General features: G+C 40.3%; 1 long non-coding RNA gene across 1 annotated transcript in view; it reads left to right on the top strand.

The window, feature by feature from the left end:
- Positions 1 to 5910: 5910 nt before the first annotated feature.
- Positions 5911 to 22848, top strand: part of LOC115076880 — a 50051-nt gene continuing 33113 nt past the window's right edge. Inside the window, exon 1 of the long non-coding RNA XR_003852894.1 lies at positions 5911 to 6053. This is a non-coding gene — a long non-coding RNA (uncharacterized LOC115076880). The remainder of the gene's footprint in view (positions 6054 to 22848) is intronic.

The following is a 22848-nucleotide window of genomic DNA, read 5'->3' as shown; positions in this document are numbered from 1 at the left end:
CATTCATCAGGCGCTGAAAGACCGCAGGGGTGTTACAAAGTCCAAAAGGCATTACTACGTATTCGTAGTGGCCATCCCTAATATTCAAAGTGGTCTTCCAGATATCTTCTGGATGGATCTGCATCAGATTGTATGCCCCTCGGAGATCTAACTTTGTAAAGATCTGGGTTCCTTCTAGGCGATCAAAGAGTTCACTAATGAGTGGCAGAGGATAACGATCCTTACGGGTCACGGCATTTAACCCATCCTTCTTTTTCACAAAGAAGATTTTGGCTCCTGCCGGAGAGTCAGAGGGTCTTATGAAACCTTTATTCAGGTTCTCCTTAATGTACCCAGACATTGCTTGAGTCTCTGGTAGCAAGAGAGGATATGTTCTGCCCTTGGGAGGCATGGCACCTGGCAGGAGCTCAATTGGGCAATTGAATTTATGGAGTGGAGGCAGGATATCTGCATTCTGTTTGGAGAGCACATCTTGAAAGTCTGAGTGTGGATCCGGTAACCCGGTGAGGGTTGTAGATTTCAGGTCGGTGACCGCTGGAGTCACCTGTCGCACACAACAGTTCTGGCACTGGAATCCCCACTGAATTAGCTGCAGGGATTGCCAGTTGAATTGGGGTCCATGGACCTGAAGCCAAGGAAGTCCTAGGATCATTGGGTGCATAGAACGCTTTAAAATATACAGGAAGATCTCCTCTTCATGAATAGTTCCTATGGAGCGGCGGAAGGCCTCTGTGCTATAAGTGATGTGTCTGGGAAGGTGTTCTCCCTGGATGGATGTGATGCGAAGGGCACCTCCAGAGGCTGAAGAGGAATCTGGAGTAAGGAGATGATATCGTCCAGGATGAAGTTACCACTTACACAAGTATCCACGAGTGCAGTTGTGGCAAAGGAGTGTGACCCCATGGAAAGAGACACCAGAAGCAGCAATTTAGGGCCAATAACAGTGGCGCCCAAGCTCGGGACCCCCGCCGGGCTCAAGCTCTGTAGTTTCCCGTATGTACATGGCAGGATTGTCGAAGGTGTCCAGAACCACCACAGTATAGACAAAGGCTTTCCTTCTTATTTATTTATTTATTTTATTTAAAGTTTTTTTTTTGTTTTTTTTTGTAATTAATATTTTTATTGAAATTTTCATAATATACAAATTAAATATCAATTCAATTAGACAATAACAATATCAATTCAATTTTCTTTAAAAATTTTACAATTAAAATATAATTTGTAATTCTTTCCCAAACCCAACTATTTCCCCCCTTTTATTACTAAGCCCTCCCAACTACTTTCCCTAAATACTTTTCCTTATATTTATAATAAAGAATTGGTTCTAAATAAATAACATCAATATATTTTTCTAATTATTACAAACTTTCTCCTTTAAATATATTCAAGTAATATATAACAAAACATTTTTCCATAATTGGAAATATTTTCTTTGTTTTATTTTTTGATGAGGATTTTGAATATCTTTTCTTCTTTGAATTTCATATAATGCAGTATGGTGTAATAATTTTATCCATGTTTCATATAGTGGTACTTCTTCTTCTTTCCAAGACATTAATATATTTTTTTTAGCCAATAAAAGTGATAAACATAAAAAAAAAATTTCTCCATTGGACATCGTATTCATGTCTTCACATAAGTGTAAATACAATAATTTACCTGACCATTCAATATTGGTATTTAACATTTTTTCTAAAAAACATTGTATTTTACTCCAATATATTTTTAATTTATGACATTCTGTAAACATATGACAAAAAGTACCATTTTGTATTTTACATTTTAAGCATAAATTATTATTCCACAATCTCATATAATAACCTGTTGTTCTAGAAATATAACTTCTATGTATAATTTTAAATTGAATTTCTCTTAAATTAGCTATCATTAAATACTTATAAATTAAAGAAAATGCTATAATAATTTCATTTTCAGTTAATAACATTCCTAAATCTCTTCCCCATAAATTTGCTAATTTATTTAAATGAGATAAATTTAAAACTTGTTTTAAAGTAATAACCCATTTTGAAATTTTATTAAATTTTGGTATAATATCAAAAAATATTTCTTCATCTATAGAAAATATTAGTTTTTCAACATTAGTTCTACCTTTACTCAAACAATAGTATTTTATATACAAATATGCAAAGAAATGTTTTTTTGGTATAGACCAATTATTTTGAATTTCTTGAAAAGAAAATAAAACTTTTTTGGTGATATTAAAAAATTGTCCTATACAATATAATCCTCTATTTTTCCAATCTCGATAAATTAATACATTTTTATTTTCTGGTAATTCCGGATTATTTAAAAACATCAAAAATGGAGAAACACAAGGATCCTTCTTATAAAATTTTCTCCACCACCACCAAGCTTTTCTAAAAGCTACATGCCAAAAAGCCTTTGTTTTAATTTTATTAGTAAATCTTATAGGCATATGAAAATAATTTATTGGATTATATGGATAAAAACTAATATTCAAAAAACTTTCAGGATCCCATTGATCTCCTAATGAAATCCATTCTTGAATATATCTCAGAAGTGAAGAAACATTATAAATACGCCAGTCAGGAATATTCAAACCACCTTTTTCTTTCTCAAATATTAAAATATTATAATTTAATCTTGCTCTTTTACCATTCCAAATAAATTTATTAATTATTGATTGCAATCTTAAAATATCTGTTTGTTTTATCCATATGGGTAACATTTGTATGATATACAATAATTTTGGTAATATTATCATTTTAACTAATGCACATCGACCCATTAGTGATAAAGGAAGATTTCTCCATTTAATTAATAATTTTTCTATTTTATCCATTACCATAACTAAATTTAAATTATATAATTTTTTATAAGAATATGTTAAATGAATCCCCAAATACTTTAATGTTTCATTTGCCCATGTAAATGGGAATACTGTATTCCAATTATCTTTCAATGAAGGGTTTATAGGAAAGGCTTGAGATTTTTTGTAATTAATTTTAAATCCTGAAAATGATCCAAACAAAGATATTTCTTTTATAATTAAAGATATACTATATTCTGGATTTCCTATAAAAAGTAGCATATCATCTGCAAACATGCTCAACTTTAAAGTTTTATTTCCTATATTTATACCTTTAAACATTTCCAATTGACGTAATCTAATAGCTAATGGCTCAAGTGACAATATAAATAATAATGGTGATAAAGGGCATCCTTGTCTTGTTCCTCTATTCAATTCAAATTTTTCAGATAAAAAACCATTAATTAAAATTTGTGATTTTGGTCGAAAATATAATAATTTGATCCAATCAAGAAAATGTATTCCAAAGTTATATTCCTTCAAAATCCAAAACAAATATTTCCATTCTACCCTGTCAAATGCTTTTTCAGCATCAAGACTTAATAACATATCTTTTTGAATAGATTTTTTATTCATAAATAAAGCTAACAAGGATTTAATTAAATTTGATGACGATTTTCTCCCTTTAATAAACCCTGTCTGATCATGGTGTATTAATGATGAAATAATTTCATTTACTCTATTCGCCAATATTGATGTTAAAATCTTTATGTCTTGATTTAAAAGTGAAATAGGACGATATGATTCAGGTAAATCACTGTCTTTATCTGGTTTTAAAAGGACAACAACTGTAGCCAAATTATGTCCTTCTTCAAAATATCCTCTTTTGAATACGGAATGATACATATTTTTCAATGGACTAAGTATAGAATCACACAATATTTTATAAAATTCAGGTCCAAATCCATCTGGTCCTGCAACTTTACCTGTTTTTAACTGTGTTATTACTCTCCTAATCTCCATTTCTGTTATTGGTAAATCCAAAAATTCTTTTTGTTTCTCTGTTAATTTAGGTAAAGATAATTTATCAAAAAATAATTTTTGAGAATTAATATTAATTTCACCAGCACTGTATAAATTTTGATAAAATTCTCTAAAAGCTCTAATAATTGTTTTTGTAGTCAAATTTACTCTATCATTATAAACTAAACGAGTTATAATGGATCTAGGTGTTCTTTTACGTACTAAATTAGCTAATAATTTACCAGTTTTATTTCCCATTGTTGTAATTTATATTTATAAAACCATAAATTTGCTTGTGTTTTTTTATTTAATAATATATTTAAATCTTGTTTTGTTTTGAATAATCTATCTTGAATTGCATTAGTCATATATTTAATATGAATTCTACGAAGTTCAGACAATTGTTTAGTTAAAGCTAATATTTTCCTAGTGTTATGTTTTCGTTTATAATTACAATATGAAATAATATGACCCCTTAATACCACTTTAGCAGCATTCCAAAACACTCCTGCTTCTATATTATCTAAAAAGTTAAAATCTTTATATTCTTTCCATTTTTCTCTTAAAAATATATTGAACTCTTTATCCTCAGCAAGCCAAGGAAGCATTCTCCAAGATCCATATTTTTTAATCTTTACTCCCAAAGATATAGTCATTAAAACTAACATATGATCAGAGAAGGCAACCTCTATCATTTCACAAGAAATTAATTTATCAAAAAGTGACTCAGATAATAATATATAATCAATTCTTGAATAAACTTTATGAGAATTTGAAAAAAAAGAAAATTCTTGAGCATTTATATTTAAAAAACGCCAAGTATCAATCAAATGCAATTCTTGAATCAAAAATCCTATCCCTATATCCGCTTGATTTTTCTTTGGTATTTTTGGTGGTTTACAATCTATATAAGGATTGTCTGTAATATTAAAATCACCACCTAAAATTAATGAATATGTTTCCCATTGAATTACTTTAGCAACCAATAAGGAAAAGAAATTATGTGAATAACAATTAGGCGCATATACATTAAGCAAAAGATAACTTCTACCATATAATTTACCTACAACTAAAACATATCTACCCTCTGGGTCAGCAATTTTATGTTCTACTTCAAATAATGTGTTTTTATTTATTAAAATAGCAACTCCTCTCTGTCTATTTGTATATGATGCAAAATGGCATTGACCTACCCATTCTCTACACAATTTATGATGTTCAATGTCTAATAAATGTGTTTCTTGTAAAAAAGCAATATTTACTTTTTTACGTCTTAACTCAGTTAGCATTTTTTTTCTTTTTATTGGAGAATGAAGACCATCTACATTAAGTGAACATATTTTTAAATCACCTTAAAATATATTTTAAATTATATTTCAATAAATATTTACTTTCTAAAAAGAAGATAGCCCCCCAGCTTAGGCTATCCTCCCATAATATTAAATATACTTGTAACCATAAAGATACATAAATAACCAACTCCTTATATATATATTTTTTTTTCATTAACCTTAACCCTTCCCTATCTAACTCTACTTTAACCCTTTTTTCCCTTAAACTTTCCCTTAATTTCTATATCCCCACAAACTTATTATCATCCATCCTTCAATATAAATAACTTAATATTACTTAAACAAACACCAAGTAGAAGGGCTCCGGAGATTGAAAAAAGAAAAATTTGAATTGGCAGAATATTAAACAGTTCTCCAAGTCTGATTCATCTGCAAACAAACATTACACAATCCTTTTCTTGTATTTAAAGTAGTTTGAATTATATGTCATTTTGTTGCAGACTATCTATAAATAATTTTGCATCTTCTTTGGTAATGAGTATCTTTGTTTCTCCCTTATAATAAACTTTCATTCTTGCTGGAAACTGTAATGAAAACTTTATGCCCATCTTAAACAGTTGTGAGCAGTAAGGGGTTAATTCTCTTTGTGCTGCAATAACTTTATTAGAAAAATCTGGGAACATCAACATTTTACTATTCCCATACTTTAAAGTATTTTGTTTCTTTTTATAAGCATTTAAAATCTTCAATTTGTTAAAAAAATGTAGTATATTTAACAATTACTGGTCTTGGTTTTTGAGCTGATTGCAGCAAGGGACCCAGCCGATATACTCTCTCCACCCACAAGTGCCGATCATGTGATTCAATAGCTAGCAGTCCCGGAAGATCTTTCTCACACCACTGCAGCAGAGCTTCACCATTCACACTCTCTGGTAATCCCAAAATACGTAAGTTATTAATTCTGTTATTATTTTCAAGATCCTCAATTTTTTCTTCCAGGATTCTATTTTTATTTTTCAAAGTTATTAAGTCAGTTTTAAGAAGCTCTAAAGTTTCCTCATGTTTTTCCATTTTGTGATCAATTTCTGTCACCAATAAATTTTGATTCAATAACTTTTCATGTAATTCTTCAAGAGAAGTATGTATTTTTTGAAGCTGGTCTTGTATAGTCACTGACACTGCCTCTGAAACAGCTTTTGTAAGCTCCCGCAGCAACAGCTCTGAAACAGTTTCCGTTGAATCCAGTATTAAAGCCTTTTCATTTGTTGATTTCTTGCCTTTTCCAGCCATTTTTTTTCACAGCAATATTCTAGCGATATTCAATAGTTATTGCAGCTATTTCGAAGATGAAAAATATTTTTAAAAACTGCCGTATTTATTAATATTAAAATCAACCTCCAAGGAGCACGGATCTTAAACGGCTGTTCCTTTTCGCGTCATCATGGAATCGAGATTTTGTTATAGTTAGTGAGGTTTGGGTGGACCCTTGGACACTGTGGCAGCTGACCATGCCCACGGGGAGAAGTCCCGTGAGGGGCCACAGGTCAGGCTCAGATAGTTCTTTATTTAGACAGTTTGAGAAGCCACCAGAGGTGGCAGTAGTCTCAAATGTTGTAGCCCGGCTGGGCTAGTATTCCCCAGGGCACTGGGACAAGCGGTTCCTCTGGTAGCAGTGCTGTAGTGGAGAGAACTGAGAAAGTGAGTACAATAGAACATTCACAGAGTCTCAAATATGGAGAAGCCCTGAGATAGGGAGAGCTGACCCTCGAGGAGCGAGTACCAGGTCCCTGGAGGTAGAGAGACTCGTTGGCAAAGTACTCACACAGCGGTTCCACGTAAGAGATGGAACTGGCGCTGGAACGGAGGCAGGCCTTCTAGGAGCGAGTACCTGGTTCCAGGGACAGCTCTGAGGAGTAGATGATAATAGTACTCACTGATGGTGTCTGTAGAGAATTCTTCCAAGTAGAAGAGGAGAGAGATGCAGGCAGAGAGTCAGGGATCATGGGCCCTCGAGGAGCGAGTACCGGTTACCTGATAGCGACCTGAAAGAAACAATGAGTCCCCCAAGGAGTGGGTACCCCCGATAGCAGAAAAAGTTCAATAGGAGTTAGAAGGCAGAGTAGCTGGGTATGGAGAGAAATCCCATCCGTAAGATCACCCTTGCTAACTCAACGGCTAGCAATAAACAATAGGCTTAAATATCCGAGCAGCATGACGTCATCACAGGGGGACGCCCCTGAGGAACTTGCCAATGAGGAAATAAGAATGAGGGCTGCACGGCGAGCGCGTCCTAAGGTACCTGAAGAGCATGGCGGGAGGCAGCGCCCAAGCCGGTCCGGGGACGCAGAGAGGACGACAGATGGACGCCGCGGCAGCCAAGCGTCCATGAGGAGCAGGAGGAATCGCAAGAAAGGAAAGGTAGGCAGAGTGAAGCCATTGGGCAGCGACGGTCGCAACAGATTTTAATCTGTTGGATGTGGATTGGAGTATCCCTTCTGCAGAATCTACAGGAAGTAGAGAGATGGTGGATACCCCTCAAGGGGCTCTGCTAAAACAAATGGTAATGGAACCCATGAGGGAGGGTGTGATATTTGACCTGGTGCTCACAAATGGGGATAATGGCTCATATGTCCGAGTAGGTGCCACTTCAGCACTAGTGGTCATCAGACAGGTATGTTTTGATATTGCAAACAGGATACAGAGAAGACATACAAGGACCCAAGTTTTGAATTTCACAAATACAGACTTTGTCAAAATGGGAATGTTCCTAGAGGAAGAACTGGAAGACTGGGAGAAAATGGGTGAGGTGGAACAACAGTGGGCCAAACTGAAACCTATTACAAAGGCAACAAATCTATAAGAAAAGTAAACAAAAGAAAGAGGAAAAAGAAACTGATCTGGTTGTCAAAGGAAGTGGCTGAAAAAAATAAAGCAAAAACAGCATTCAAGAAGTATAAAGGATCCCAAAAAGGAACACAGGGAAGAATAACTGGTGAAACTGAGGAAGACAAAGAAATCAGGAAAGCAAAAGGTCAAGCGGAAGAAAGGATTGCCAAAGAGGATAAGCAAGGTGACAAAACATTTTTCAGATATATCAGAGAAAGAAGGGAAGGTCTGAAGTGGTATAGTAAAATTGAAAGGTAACAAGGAACAATGTGTGGATAGAGATGAAGAAATGGCAGAAATATTAAACAAATCCTTCAGTTCATTGTTCACTAAAGAAGAACCTGGAGAAGAACTGTTGCTGGTAGACAGGATTGTAGATGGGGATGGGGTAGATGAAACTCCATTTACGAAACAGAATGTATGAGAAGAACTAGGAAAACTGAAAATGGACAAGGCCATGGGGCCGGATGAGGTACATCCCAAGATACTGAGGGAGCTCAGAGATGTGCTGGCAGGTCCGCTGAAGAACCTGTTCAGTAGATCCCTGGAAACGGGAGTGGTGCCACAGGATTGGAGAAGAGAGCAGTGGTGGTCCTGCTTCATAAGATTGGTAGCAGAGAGGAGGATGGAAACTACAGGCTAGTTGGCTTCACATCAGTGGTGAGAAAATTAATGGGAGATGCTGCTGAAGGAAAGGATAGAGAACTATCTACAATTTGGTGGGTTACTGGACCCAAGGCAATATGGATTCATGAGTGGAAGGTTCTGTCAGTCAAATCTGATTGATTTTTTTTTTATTGGGTGACTAGAAAATTGGATCAAGGAAAAGCGCTCGATGTGATCTACTGGGATTTCAGCAAAGCTTTTGATATAGTCCTGCATAGGAGGCTTGTGAATAAAATGAGAAGCTTGGGAGTGAGCGCCAAGGTGATGGTGTGGATTACAAACTGGCTGACTGATAGACTGCATGTAATGGTAAATAGACTCTACTTTGAAAAGAGAGCCATGTTAAGCTGAGTGCCACAGGCATTGGTGTTGGGACAGGTTCTGTTTAATCTTTGTGAGCAACATTGCGGCAAGGATAGAAGATAAAGTATGTCTGTTTACAAATGATTCTAAGATCTGCAACAGACTGAACATGCCTGAAGGAGTAGAGAGAATGAAAAGTGATTTAAGAAAGCTTGAAGAGTGGTCAAAGATTTGGCAGATGGGATCCAATGCCAAGAAGTGCATTGTCATGCATCTGGGATGCAGTAATCCAAAAGAGCTCTATGTGATGGGGGGGCGAAAGAAATGAAAGGGATTTTGGGGTACCCCAAGATCCCTTACCACTGTAAGAGGGGGACAATTTCAACTCTGGGCAGATTTGTAGGGTTGGTTTTACATACACAGAGGAATTAACTACAAATTTGATATAACTGATGTACCAAATTCCTCTGATTATGTATGTAACCCCACCCCCCCTACCCACCCCACCCCCACAAACCTGCCTAGAATTGAAAGTATGATTTTATTGCAGGTGTTAGGGCCCTAACATATTTTGATGAATGACCTGGTTAGATTGTGAATCTTCTGGGGAAGGGGAAATACGTACAGTACCTGAATGGAAACTGCTTTGAAGTGTCTGAAAGGCAGAATCTAAATTTAAAAATAAAATAAATACAATTAAATGCAAACCCCCCCCCCCATTTTTATAGCACTAGTGCATTAAAGTAAGCAAATTATAAGTTAGATATAATTCTGATTTTGCTGCTGATTTCTAGCTGTTACATTAAAAATGGTCTGCTTGAGGTTAGATGTGTGGTCTGCACTATCAAAAATAAAAAGGTTCTGAAATATATATAAGAACATAAGAAATTGCCATGCTGGGTCAGACCAAGGGTCCATCAAGCCCAGCATCCTGTTGCCAACAGAGGCCAAAACCAGGCCACAAGAACCTGGCAATTACCCAAACACTAAGAAGATCCCATGCTACTGATGCAATTAATAGCAGTGGCTATTCCCTAAGTAAAATTGATTAGTAGCCATTAATGGACTTCTCCTCCAACAACTTATCCATACCTTTTTTGAACCCAGCTACACTAACCACATCCTCTGGCAACAAATTCCAGAGCTTTATTGTATTGCAGAGTGAAAAAGAATTTTCTCCGATTAGTCTTAAATGTGCTACTTGCTAACTTCATGGAATGCCCCCTAGTCCTTCTATTATTCGAAAGTGTAAATAACCGAGTCACATCTACTCGTTCAAGACCTCTCATGATCTTAAAGACCTCTATCATATCCCCCATCCCTCAGCCGCCTCTTCTCTAAGCTGAACAGCCCTAACCTCTTCAGGCTTTCCTCATAGGGGAGCTGATCCATCCCCTTTATCATTTTGGTTGCCCTTCTCTGTACCTTCTCCATCGCAACTATATCTTTTTTGACATGCGGCGACCAGAATTGTACACAGTATTCAAGGTGCGGTCTCACCATGGAGCGATATAGGGGCATTATTACACTTTCCGTTCTATTAACCATTCCCTTCCTAATAACTCTTAACATTCTATTTCTTTTGTTTTTGACTGCTGCAGCACACTGAGCTGACTATTTTAAAGTATTATCCACTATGATGCCTAGATCTTTTTCCTGGGTGGTAGCTCCTAATATGGAACCTAACATCGTGTAACTACAGCAACGGTTATTTTTCCCTATATGCAACACCTTGCTCTTGTCCATGTTAAATTTAATCTGCCTTTTGGATGCCCAATCTTCCAGTCTTGCAAGGTCCTCCTGTAATGTATCACAGTCTGCTTGTGATTTAACTACTCTGAATAATTTTGTATCATCCGCAAATTTGATAACCTCACTCGTAATATTTCTTTTGTTATGGACTGCTGCCTGTGGGTTTCCACCAGGCCGTGCTGTCTTCCCCCGACGCAGCAGGATGCTGCCGTCGGGCCTCCAACGCGGCTGGAGCCGCAGTCTTGCTTGCCCCCGCGGCTTGGAGGCCGCGCTGGTTCCTCCTCTGCTCCGCGGTCGGAGCCGCGGCCTTTCTGTATCTTTCTTCGGGGCTGGGACCGCCCCCGACGTCACCAGCTTCTTTGCGGCGCTAAGGCCGCATCCCCGGGCTCGAGTGGTGGATGGAGCCGCCCCCGGGGCCTCCCGCAGCGGCTGGAGCCGCTGCCTACATCAGGCCTGCGTCCAGGCTCAGTCCTGCTTCTTACAGCATCTTATGCGATGACGCTGTGCAGGCCACTGTCCACGGTCCTGCACAGCCCTGCTCCTGCTGCTTCTTAGGCGCTGGCCCGTGCCTCTCTGCCGGATTTAAAGGGCCAGGCATAGGAAGTGTGCTGGCCCCACCTTTAATGGGACTTCCTGCTTTAGCCCTATAAAGGGCTGCTTCGTCAGTCTGTTCCTCGCCCTGCATCATCGTGACTTCCCTCTGGAGGCTCTTGCCTGCCAGAACTTGTAAGGTCTTCTGTTTTTCGTGGAGCTCCTCGTCTCATCTGCCTTCTACCACGTCTTCTTGTCTTGGTGTTCTGCCTGACATCCCGGTCCATGTTTTGAAGTCTCGTCATGATCTTCCACCTCCTGATGTGTCTTCCTTCCAGGATGTTCTTCCCTGTGTCTTCGTCTGGTGCTCCCGAGCCTTCCGTTCCTGCAGAGCCATGGTTCCCGGATGGTGTATGCTCGAGACTGGTGCGGTCTGCAGGTGGGATTGGTCTCTGTTCTCCGGAGCCTCTGTTACCGCCAGCCTTACAGGAAGCTTCGGGTGACAACGGCTTCGTCATTGGAGACCCTCCTTGCCTGGGTCTTTCCTGCGCTGTCCCGTTCTCTTCGTGGTTTGTGATCAGCCTGCAAGGGCTGTGTAAGGCGCGCAGTGGGACAGGGTGGTCCGCGACTCAGTCCTGCGGGTGGCCTGAGTAGGGCGCCCTGAGAGACAGTGCCAATGTCCATGCCTTGTGTCTTGCTTTGTTTGGATGTCAAGTTCCTTGCCCGGATGCCGTCGCATCCACCCAGTTGTTGTCAAGTTTCTTGCCCGGATGCCGTTGCACCAACCCAGCTGTTGTCATGTGTCTTCATCAGTGATGCCGCCGCATCAACCAAGTTTTGTCTGCAATGCCGCCACATCGACCATAGTCCTGTCTTCGTGTCAAGGCCTCAGTCTGCCCTCAACCTCAGGCCAGGCCTGCTGCTCCAAGCTGTTCGCAGCAGGTCCGAAAGGGCTCGGAATGGTCGGAGGACCATTCAACTTCCAACATCCTTGGGTGTTGGCCTTGGGAGCTTGCAGGCCTGGCAGAGGGTCAGCCTGTTAGCCATGTGGAGCCACCGTCAACCCTTGGCTCAGCCCTGAAGGTCTGGCCCGGGCTGAGGCCCAAGGGCACACTAAAAGCACCAGAGTATAACACCTTTCCAGATCATTTATATATATATTGAAAAGCACTGGTCCAAGTACAGATCCCTGAGGCACTCCACTGTTTACCCTTTTCCACTGAGAAAATTAACCATTTAATCCTACTCTCTGTTTCCTGTCTTTTAACCAGTTTGTAATCCAAAAAAGGACATTGCCTGCTATCCCATGACTTTTTAGTTTTCGTAGAAGCCTCTCATGAGGGACTTTGTCAAATGCCTTCTGAAAATCCAAATACACACTATCTACCGGTTCACCTTTATCCACATGTTTATTAACCCTTTCAAAAAATGAAGCAGATTTGTTAGGCAAGACTTCCCTTGGGTAAATCCATGTTGACTGTGTCCCATTAAATCATGTTTTTCTATATGCTCTACGATTTTGATCTTGAGAATTGTTTCCACTATTTTTCCCAGCACTGAAGTCTGGCTCACTGGTCTATATTTACCCGGATCGCCCCTGGAACCTTTTTTAAATATTGGGGTTACACTGGCCAACCTCCAGTCTTCAGGTACAATGGATGATTTTAATGATAGGTTACAAATTTTAACTAATAGATATGTTGAGCACGACCTCCGGCAGCTGTTACGAACCGAGGGTTCGAAGGCCTTCGGCTATTGTTACAAGCGTGGAGGTGCGGTCGTTTCTAAAGCGGGTGTTGTGAGCCCTTGGGCCACGGCATGACTCTGGGAGGAGCCCCAAGACACACCGCCGGAGGTGAGCTGGTGCGAGCACGGGTAACAAGGAGCAGGACAAGGCTGAAGCGAAGACAAGGATGGAGGTCTGACCCTCTACCGGACCTGCACACCCCAGGATGACCAACAACGCAATGTTGATCAATGAACAGTCCTCCGACCGTTCTAAGCCCTTTTGGACCTGCCGCTGGATAACTGCAGGCCGGACAGAGACAAGGGCAGATGGAGTCCTTAGAACACAAAAGACTTTGGACAAAGACTGAAGTGAGGACACTGTAGACTAAGGCAAGGATCAAAGCGCTGGGTCGAGACTGTGACGCAGTGTGCCGTACACAGTCCACCCACGGGACTGGTCGCGGACCTCGCTGGGCTCAAAGCAGACTCCAGGAGGGATAGTGGAAGCTGATACCGGAACATGACAAAGATACTGAAGAGGCCTGCACCGGGGCACGCCCTACACAGTCCACCCACGGGACTGGTCGCGGACCACACTGGTGCGGAGCAGGTTCGAACAGAGTCTTGACATGGACGGATGCGAATTGCAATAGGCTCCGAAGACCAGGACAAGATTCAAGCACAGGATTCAACTATTCTCAAGGATTAAAAACTTAGGACTGAAGCAGAAGTCTTCCGGAGGGTTTCACTGCGGAGATGAGGATGGCCTTTGTACCGTGAGGCACCCAAACAGCCCGCCCGGGACTGGTCGTGGACCACGACAACGGCACGCCAGGAAAGTGGACATCAGGGAACCAAGGCATGGAGGCAGAGGCGAAGGCAAAGGCATCAGGAAGGACATCGGACATCAGGAGGTATGAACGAAGAACATCAGGAACATGAAGACATCTGAAGACATGGACAAAGGACATCAGGAACCTGAAGATATCTGGGGCACGGACAAAGGGCATCAGGAACATGAAGACGAAGCCGTCAACACAGGAGAAGACCACGGAGGACCTGGACCGGTCAGAAGACACAGACAACTGTGGAACCTGATCCGAAGGTCAGGAGTGACTGAAGAGAGGCCCTTAAATAGGGATGAAGCAGGAAGTTGTCATCAGGTGGAGCCCGGGGCATATCTGGCTGCGGGCCCTTTAAATGAAGTGAAGAGGCGTGCCCGGCGCCTAAGAGGAAGCAGGAAGAGGAAACAGCACCAGGGACAGCGGCGTCCCCCTGCTCACTGACACAGACGCAGGGAAAGGCAGGCTGGCTGCAGGCACCGGCAGGGACAGCCTCCCTGCCGGTCGAAGACCCCGGCAGCGGCGAGGACGGCTTCCTGCCATCTGAGGACCCCAGGAGGAGCGTCGGGGAGCCGGAGCAGCATCGGCCACGTGGGAAGGCTCCTGGCTGTTCAGTCCTGCCGAGCAGGGCCGAGGACGTCTACAGAGGAGCCCAGAGGCAGCGGCAGGCTTGCCACGAAGGAAAGGCATCGGCGGCCTGACTGGCCGCAGGAGGTGGGGGGACCTGCCTGTGCTTCTCGTGGGCAGGTTCACAACAATATATTCTAAAACATTTAGGTAAAGATAAAATACACATTTGTTATAAACAGGAAACAGTATTCTTTGTAGGTTGCAATATGTTTTAGTGAACTAACTGAAGAAAATATAGAAATGAGGCAGTTAATCAACATGCAATACCATATATACTGTATTTTAAAACTACATTTCATTTTTGCAGATAATACATTTGACCTATATTTATATAGAAAGAAAATAAGCTTGCAAATATACTTAAGCTAGTTAGTATATTAAACTGGCAGAATATGGTGGTATAATAGAAAGCTGAATGTACCCTGAAATGTTGCAGTTCTAGTTTTTCAATACTGTAAAATAGTAGGAGTCATATGACTCTCAGCATGAGTTCAGTTATCATAAGACAAGAGAAGGAGTTGTTCCTTGAGTTTAATGAACTGAATGCAATGAATATAGCTACAGAAGATGAATAGTTTGTAACTTTTGATCAACCCAGAGTTTGAGCAAGGCAAAAGAAGCTCATTTGAAAACTGCATATACTAGTCGGTATGTATTTTATATATTTTGCTTTTGGGCTAGCGGACCTCCTTATTTTAAATGCTGTTGAGTTGCCATTGTGGTTTTGGATTTTGTATAATGAAGATAAAGGGAGACAGATGGAATTTGCAAAGTATGGAAGAAGAAATGTTGAGATTTTAGTGGCAATGCACCAATGCCTAGGGAAATGTAAAGGCTGTGGAATTCAGATCTGGGGTTTATTAGCTTCTCTTTTGTTCCCATAATTTCCTGCTTTCACTGAATGTTTTGCAGATTTTTGTAAATAGTGCTAAGGTTCAGGATGAATAGTAGCATGATAAAATAAATATTTAATTTAGTCATCACTATACAAGTCCAAAGGCTTCATATTCAAAACAGTTTTGTCACAGACTCAAAATGAAATAGCCTCCCAGTAGTCTCACTGTTTCATCCCAGTTTTTTTACCCTCTCACTCATGATACGGAGCTACTTTTGCACTGATGTTCTTTTTGTACTTTTTACATTAGAAATGTTGAGGACCTTCCTGTTTGAGATTCAAGGTTCTGTGCCTTATCTTTAAAACCATCCATGGTCTTGGCCTGTCTAGCTTCATCTGCTCAGTTCATAGCTATCACTCTGCATTTCAAAATCTCTTAGAGATACTATTCTTCAAACTAATTAAGTTAACTAAATTAAGAAACAGAATGTTTTCCATGACTGCCTGTGCTCTGGAATGAGTTGCATGAAGAGATTAGATGAGAAGCAGACCCTTGCCTGTTTAGAAAGATCCTAAGGACTTATCTGTTTCTTCTCACCTTTGTTGTCTAGCCATTTATGCATCTTGCAGCATTCCTATAGGTTAATTATGCTTTGATATGCATTTCCAGCATGTCTGCAGTCTTATGATTTGCTGAATTTATTTTATGTCTTATCTGTGTAGTTTTGTTACTTATTATGAGTGTATGTTGTAATCTGCCAAGAATTTTGGATCAGCAGAATAGAAATTTTATTAAATAAAATACAGGTTATTGACAAAGAATGTGAAAAAATTGTTTGCTTTCAGACTGTTTAAAGATTAATATTTTCTTCATGAACAAGCAAGTTAAATCAGTCTGACATATGGGTTGTTATTTAACATGTCACTATGAAACATGCCCTAGCCATAGCCAGGAAAGACTAGAAGCACTTTCTGCACGTGTGCAATCAGGACAGCCTATGAGTGTGCATCACGAGGCCTCCTCTGTTTCTTTCTTCTGCAGAATGCGTGGCACATATTCCGTGGTGCTTCTTGCTTTCATTTTGATTTTGTTTGTAGGGCTTCATCTGTGTTCATTTTTTTTCCTCACAATTTCTTTTTCAGGTCTCCTTCTCTAAATTCTAACAGCCAAATTTTAAATTGGCTATGCACATTAAAATCGCCACTTATGTGCGTGGTTGGGCCCTGGGCATGCCGCGCACATTTTCAAAAGGGCCCAGCCACGCGCGTAAGTGGCGATATGCGCACAACTGCCAGGCCCTGAGAAAAGGGCAGGCTGGGGGGCGTGTTCTGGGGCTGGGCAACTGGCCAGGACCGTGGCCATTAGCAGCTGTCTTGGGGAAGTGCACGCCGGCAGCCAGCCAGCGTGCATAAACTTCTTCTGCTCCCGAGGAGCAGTAAGTAATAAAATAAAAAAATTGAGGCAAGGTAGGTTAGGTTTAGGGGGTGGGGAGAGAGGGGAAGGGGAAGGAAGGTTAAGAAGAGGGTTAGGGAACTGGGAAAGGCCCAATTGAGTTGCCGCACAGACTTTGCAAAAATTCACACCCCCCCCCCCCCTCGGGCGTGCCACCTGCACATGCACGTGCGGCCAATGGGTTTTATATCATGCACACTGGCTTGCGCACTAACCACATCCTCTGGCAACAAATTTCAGAGCTTTATTGTTTGTTGAGTGAAAAAGAATTTTCTCCGATTAGTCTTAAATGTGCTACTTGCTAACTTCATGGAATGCCCCCATGTCCTTCTATTATTCGAAAGTGTAAATAACAGAGTCACATCTACTCGTTCAAGACCTCTCATGATCTTAAAGACCTCTATCATATCCCCCCTCAGCCGTCTCTTCTCCAAGCTGAACAGCCCTAACCTCTTCAGCCTTTCCTCATAGAGGAGCTGTTCCATCCCCTTTACCATTTTGGTTGCCCTTCTCCGTACCTTCTCCATCGCAACTATATCTATTTTGAGATGCGGTGACCAGAAATGTACACAGGATTCAAGGTGCCGTCTTACCATGGAGCAATATAGAGGCATTATGACATTTTCCGTTTTATTAACCATTCCCTTCCTAATAATTCCTAACATTCTGTTTGCTTTTTTGACTGCTGCAGCACACTGAGCCCACGATTTTAAAGGATTATCCACTATGATGCTTAGATCTTTTTCCTGGGTGGTAGCTCCTAATATGGAACCTAACATTGTGTAACTACAGCAAGGGTTATTTTTCCCTATATGTAACACCTTGCACTTGTTCACTTTAAATTTCATCTGCCATTTGGATGCCCAATATTCCAGTCTTGTAAAGTCCTCCTGTAATGTATCACAATCCGCTTGTGATTTAACTACTCTGAATAATTTTGTATCATCTGCAAATTTGATAACCTCATTCGTCGTATTCCTTTCCAGGTCATTTATATATAATTGAAAAGCACCGGCCCAAGTACAGATCCCTGAGGCACTCCATTGTTTACATAACCTGCCCGCTTACCAAGTTAGTTTTTTCCTGTTATCCATCAGTAACGCCACCTCTCTAAGCCATTCTATCCAGTTACGCCACCTCTCCCACCATGTTACTTTCTCCTAAAGATGATTTAGAAGGTTCATCAGGCATAACCCTATGTTTCTATTTATTTTATTAATTTTATGTTATATATTATTATTGTAATCTATTTTACTATCATTTTATTTTGTTATTTTATTATATCATAATGTATTGCTAATATTCCACATGTTCATTGTTTCCGCATGTTCATTGTACCACTTGTTTCACTGTATCCGCCCCTCAGCGACAGTTCAGTTTCATGTAAACCAGTGCGATATGTATCCTATACAGGAACATCGGTGTAAAAGTTAAAAATAAATAATATAAATTAAAGACTATTAGATTGTTAAAGCACTTTTTTAAAAATTCTTCATGATATGCGAATGGTGGTATAGGCATCGGTGCTGTATAGATCACAATATTGCAATTTACCCTGCCTTGCCTATAATTTTTTTTTTTTAGAGTTTTGCAACTGATACAAAACGCTGGGCCAGAACAGTATTAGGAGTTTCATATGCTGAGCAAATCTCCCCTCATCTACAGAGATTACATTGGCTGCCAGTACAGTATAGGATTAACTTTAAGGTACTAACTACGATGTATATGATGCAAAAAAAAAAAAAAGTTGCAATGAAAAATTTAAGAGTTATATGCCAACTGGTGCATTACAGTGCACAAAACAGAATTTGTTGGAAATTCCATTCTTAAAAATCTGTAAGTTGCAGGAAACAAGGAGAAGGCCTTGGCAATATCAGGACCAACTTTATAGAATTCAATCCCGTACAAATTACACAATGAAAATTCAAGAAAGGTCTCAAGAGTTACTTTTTTAAACAAGCTTATGATTGCTGATGTTAAAGTCAGGCCTAGATTCATCAAAATACTATAATTTTCGCATGGATAAGGTCTGCGATAAGAAAAAGGGGTACGCTATGCATAGATAATTTATCGTGACGTGCGTTAAAGTTTTTGCACCCCATGAGAGAAAGATACTCTTTATAAGGCCTTCTAAGAGGTCAACTATTTATCACTATAGGAGGGCCAGCTAGTAACTTGAGTTGAGGTTTTGGTAGTGGTGTAGGGTTTTGGGGACAATTTTACATGCAGAGTGAGACGTACAAACAGTATAGTACACCTCAGTGAAGATTTGAAGTCATTTGGAGTGCGGAAAGGCAGACTAAGATGAGATTACGTCAGTGTTCTCTCGCCCTAGTTTGATAGTACCCTGGTAAAGAGCCCATCAAGCTAGGGCAAGATAACACTGTAGAAATCTCATCTTTTAGTGACTTTCTGCACTCAAATGACATTATTTTATTTATTTATTTTATTATTTTCTATACCGGCTTTCACGACCAAGGTTGCATCAAGTCGGTTTACATTTAACAAGTCGTGCATTGAACATAGAACTAGAGGTATTGAACTGGTGCGAAAAAATAGTTACAATGAACAAGGAAGTTAACAACTGGGATAGGAGGAAAGAGAGAAAGGGACAGGAATATTTACATAGTAAAACGCATTTACAGTGAATATTTACATAGTATGCATAATGGATCTGTGTCTAGAGGACGTCGAGGGCTAAAGAAATCAGGAAGTGTAGACTATTGGTGGAGGGGTTTACACTAGGATGAGGGAAGAAGAAGGTTAGGGGCGACAATGTGGTTGAAAGGGAACCTGGATCAATCTGAACTCTGGTAGGCTTTTTTGAAAAGCCAGGTTTTTAGTCTTTTCCTAAAAGTAGGTAGGCATGGTTCCTGGCGAAGCTCTGAAGGGATGGAGTTCCATAGGCGCGGTCCTGCTGTGGATAGAGCTCTGTCTTCGAAGATTTGTGTTGGAATGTTTTGGCTTTTGGAACATGAAGTGATTCTTTGTAGTGTTCTCTAGTTGGTCTGACAGAGGTGTGTTTCTTGAGTGGTATTTGTAGATTTAATGGTGCGAGTTGATGTATGACTTTGAAAATGGTGGTAATAGATTTATACATATTCTGTAGTGAATGGGAAGCCAATGAGGGTTTTCAAGATGGGGGTGATGTGGTCGAATTTCTGGAGTTGGTCAGAATTCTGGCGGCTGTGTTCTGCACCATCTGAAGAGGTTTTGTATGAGAGGCAGGGAGACCTAGTAGAATAGAATTACAATAATCCAGCTTTGAGAAGATTATTGCTTGAAGAATTGTTCTAAGTCTTGTGAGTGGAACAGTGGTCTGATTCTTTTGAGGATGATAACTTGTGAAAACAGTCCTTGGTTGTTTGGTTTATGAATGATTTAAGGTTTAGGCGGTTATCGATGATTGCTCCTAGGTCTCTTACGTGCAGGTTTGCAGGTTGGCTGGTAGGTTTGTGGTGATGTTTTGTTTTCGGGTGCTATAATGAGGAATTCTGTTTTTGAGGCATTTAGAATAAGGTTAAGACTGTTAGGAGGAGTTTGATCTCAGTCAGGCAGTTTGTTCCAGAATTCTAATGTGTTATAATGGATTTTTTATGGGGATTACGATCTGTACGTCGTCTGCGAATAGGAAGTGTTTCAAGTTTAGTTTAGTGAGGAGGTGGCAGAGTGGGAGCAAGTATATATTGAAAAGGGTGGGGGGAGAAGAGCCCTGTGGAACCCCTAGTGAAGATGGATGGTACTGAGATTCTTTGTTGTGGATTTTAACCTTATATCCTCTGTTTTCCAGAAAGGTTTTGAACCAGTTCTGTGCTGTGCCTTGACTCCGATGTTTGCCAATTGGTTTAGTAGAATGTGGTGGTTGACCGTATCGAATGCCGCCGAAAAGTCAAGTAGAATTAGAAGGTAGGCGTGTCCTTTGTCTAAGCCGGTTAGGAGGAAGTCTGTGAGGGAGAGTAGAAGCGTTTCCGTGCTTGCTGCTCTGCGAAATCCAAATTGGTTGGGGACAGTATTTGGTGATCCTCAAGGTAATTGGATAATTGTGTGTTTACTAGTTTCTCCATGACTTTTGCTATGAACGGGAGGTTGGAGATGGGGCGGAAATTACTGGGATCATTGGTGTTAAGGTTTGGTTTTTTGAGTAGGTTTGATCGATGCCATTTTGAGGTCATCTGGGTAGATACCCTGGGCTAGGGAGCAATTAATTATGTCAGCTAGGGTTTTGGAAATAGTGTCTGGGATTAGTAGGAGGATTTTTGTGGGGATTTGGTCGAAGGGTGAGTGATGGTTTCATTTTCTTCAGAGCCTTTTGAATTTCACACAGTAGAGATGGGATCGAAGTAGTTGAGCGTAGTGTTTTTGTTTGGGTGGAGATATGATGAATTGAGATGATTTGGTTTGGTGTCAACTGTTTAGCAGGTCAGATTTTTCTATTGAAGTAGTGAGCCAGTTCGTCTGCTTTAGTCTGTGCTGTGTCCATAGGGATGTCTGGAGCCAAGGTTTTTGTGAGATTGGAACGTAGTTGAACAAAGCTTTCGAGTCAAAATGAGGTGGTGGATCTTACTGGAGTAGTAGTCCCTTTTGGTTTCAGTGTGCTGTTTTTGTAGAGGTGGAGGGTGCGTTTGTATTCAGCTAGTGATGCAGGTGACGGGGATTTTCTCCATTTTTTTTCCTTCTGTCGTAGAGACTGTTTAAGTTTTCGTAGTTCCTCATTGAACCAAGGTTGCCTCTTTGTTGCCTTGTGTTTAATGTTTTGTTGTTAGAGGACATAGTGTGTTTGCTATAGATTCAGTTATTTTAGACCAGGATAGTATGGCTGCGTTGGGAGTGTGGTGTCGATGCTGGATAGATCTGGGGCTAGGACTTTGCGAGTTGCTCAGAGGGGCATGTTTTTCTGTATAGGAATGATTGAGGTGGGAGGGGGGGGGTGATTATGGTCGGTTTTGACAGAGAACGCAGCGGAGATTAGAATGGTCTGACCATGGAACTTTGTTGCATTCCGGGTGTTTTGGGAGGTCAATACCGGTATTAGTAAAGATAAGGTCCAATGTATGACCCGCTTTGTGGGTAGGTTCGTTAATTTGTTGTTTGAAACCCAAGGCTGTCATGGCCGTTAGGAAGGCTTCGCAGTTGGGGAGAGAGGAGACTTATCCACGTGGATTGAAGTCTCCCAGATAATGGCTGGTGAGTCTAAGTTTAGATGGGTTGCTATGATTTCCAGAATAGGGGAGGTATTGGATTCTAGGATGCTTGGGGGGGCGTAGACTAAGAGAATTTGAAGAGATTCTCACTGAGGTGTACTGTGCTGAGGTGTACTGTGCTGTTCACATGTCTCACTCTGCATGTAAAACTGGCCCTCCTATAGTGATATAAATAGTTGACTACTATGTATGCCATCCCAGCGGCTCTCCCTCTCTCTACTCCAACTCTTCCTCTCCCCTCTCTCCATGCCCAAACAATACCTGAAACAGAATTTGTATTACGGACATTTCGGGCATATTGCACAGCTTAATACCTACAAAAAAGGTGTAGTTATTTCCAGCGTTAAAAGTGTGCAATAGTGTGCGTTACGCTATCACATGGCGTGATAATGCCCCTTGTTTTCATTAATCCTGCCCAGACCCCTCCCCAATCCCGCTCCTTTGAACAAATTTCCAAATTTGTATTTGTGCTACGATAAATATTGCATACATTATGGTGTTATTACAGGCGTTAACGCTATAACACACTTTGATGAATGATCCTGTCAGTGTTTATTTGTGTGATGTATATGATGTTTATTGTAAGCCCGCACTGAAAAATGCAAATTGAAAATTGCTGTATGTAAGTGTAAATAAATATAATTAAAATCACCATTGTACCTGAAGACTGGAAGGTGGCCAATGTAACCCTGATATTTAAAAGAGGTCCAGGGATGATCCATGAAACTACAGACCTATGATCCTGACTTCATTGTTGGAAAATTGTGGAAACTATTCTAAAGAACAAATCACAGAAAATAGATAGACTTGGTTTAATGGGGCACATAGCCAACATGAACTTATTCAAGGGAAGTCTTGCCTTGCAATCTGCTACATTTTTTGAAGGGGTTAATAAACATGTGGATAAGGTGAGCC

This window comes from Rhinatrema bivittatum, chromosome 15, assembly GCF_901001135.1.
Source record: "Rhinatrema bivittatum chromosome 15, aRhiBiv1.1, whole genome shotgun sequence".
Taxonomy (NCBI): domain Eukaryota; kingdom Metazoa; phylum Chordata; class Amphibia; order Gymnophiona; family Rhinatrematidae; genus Rhinatrema; species Rhinatrema bivittatum.
Note: the sequence above shows the minus strand (reverse complement) of the source record. Positions and strands in the feature narration are given on the sequence as shown.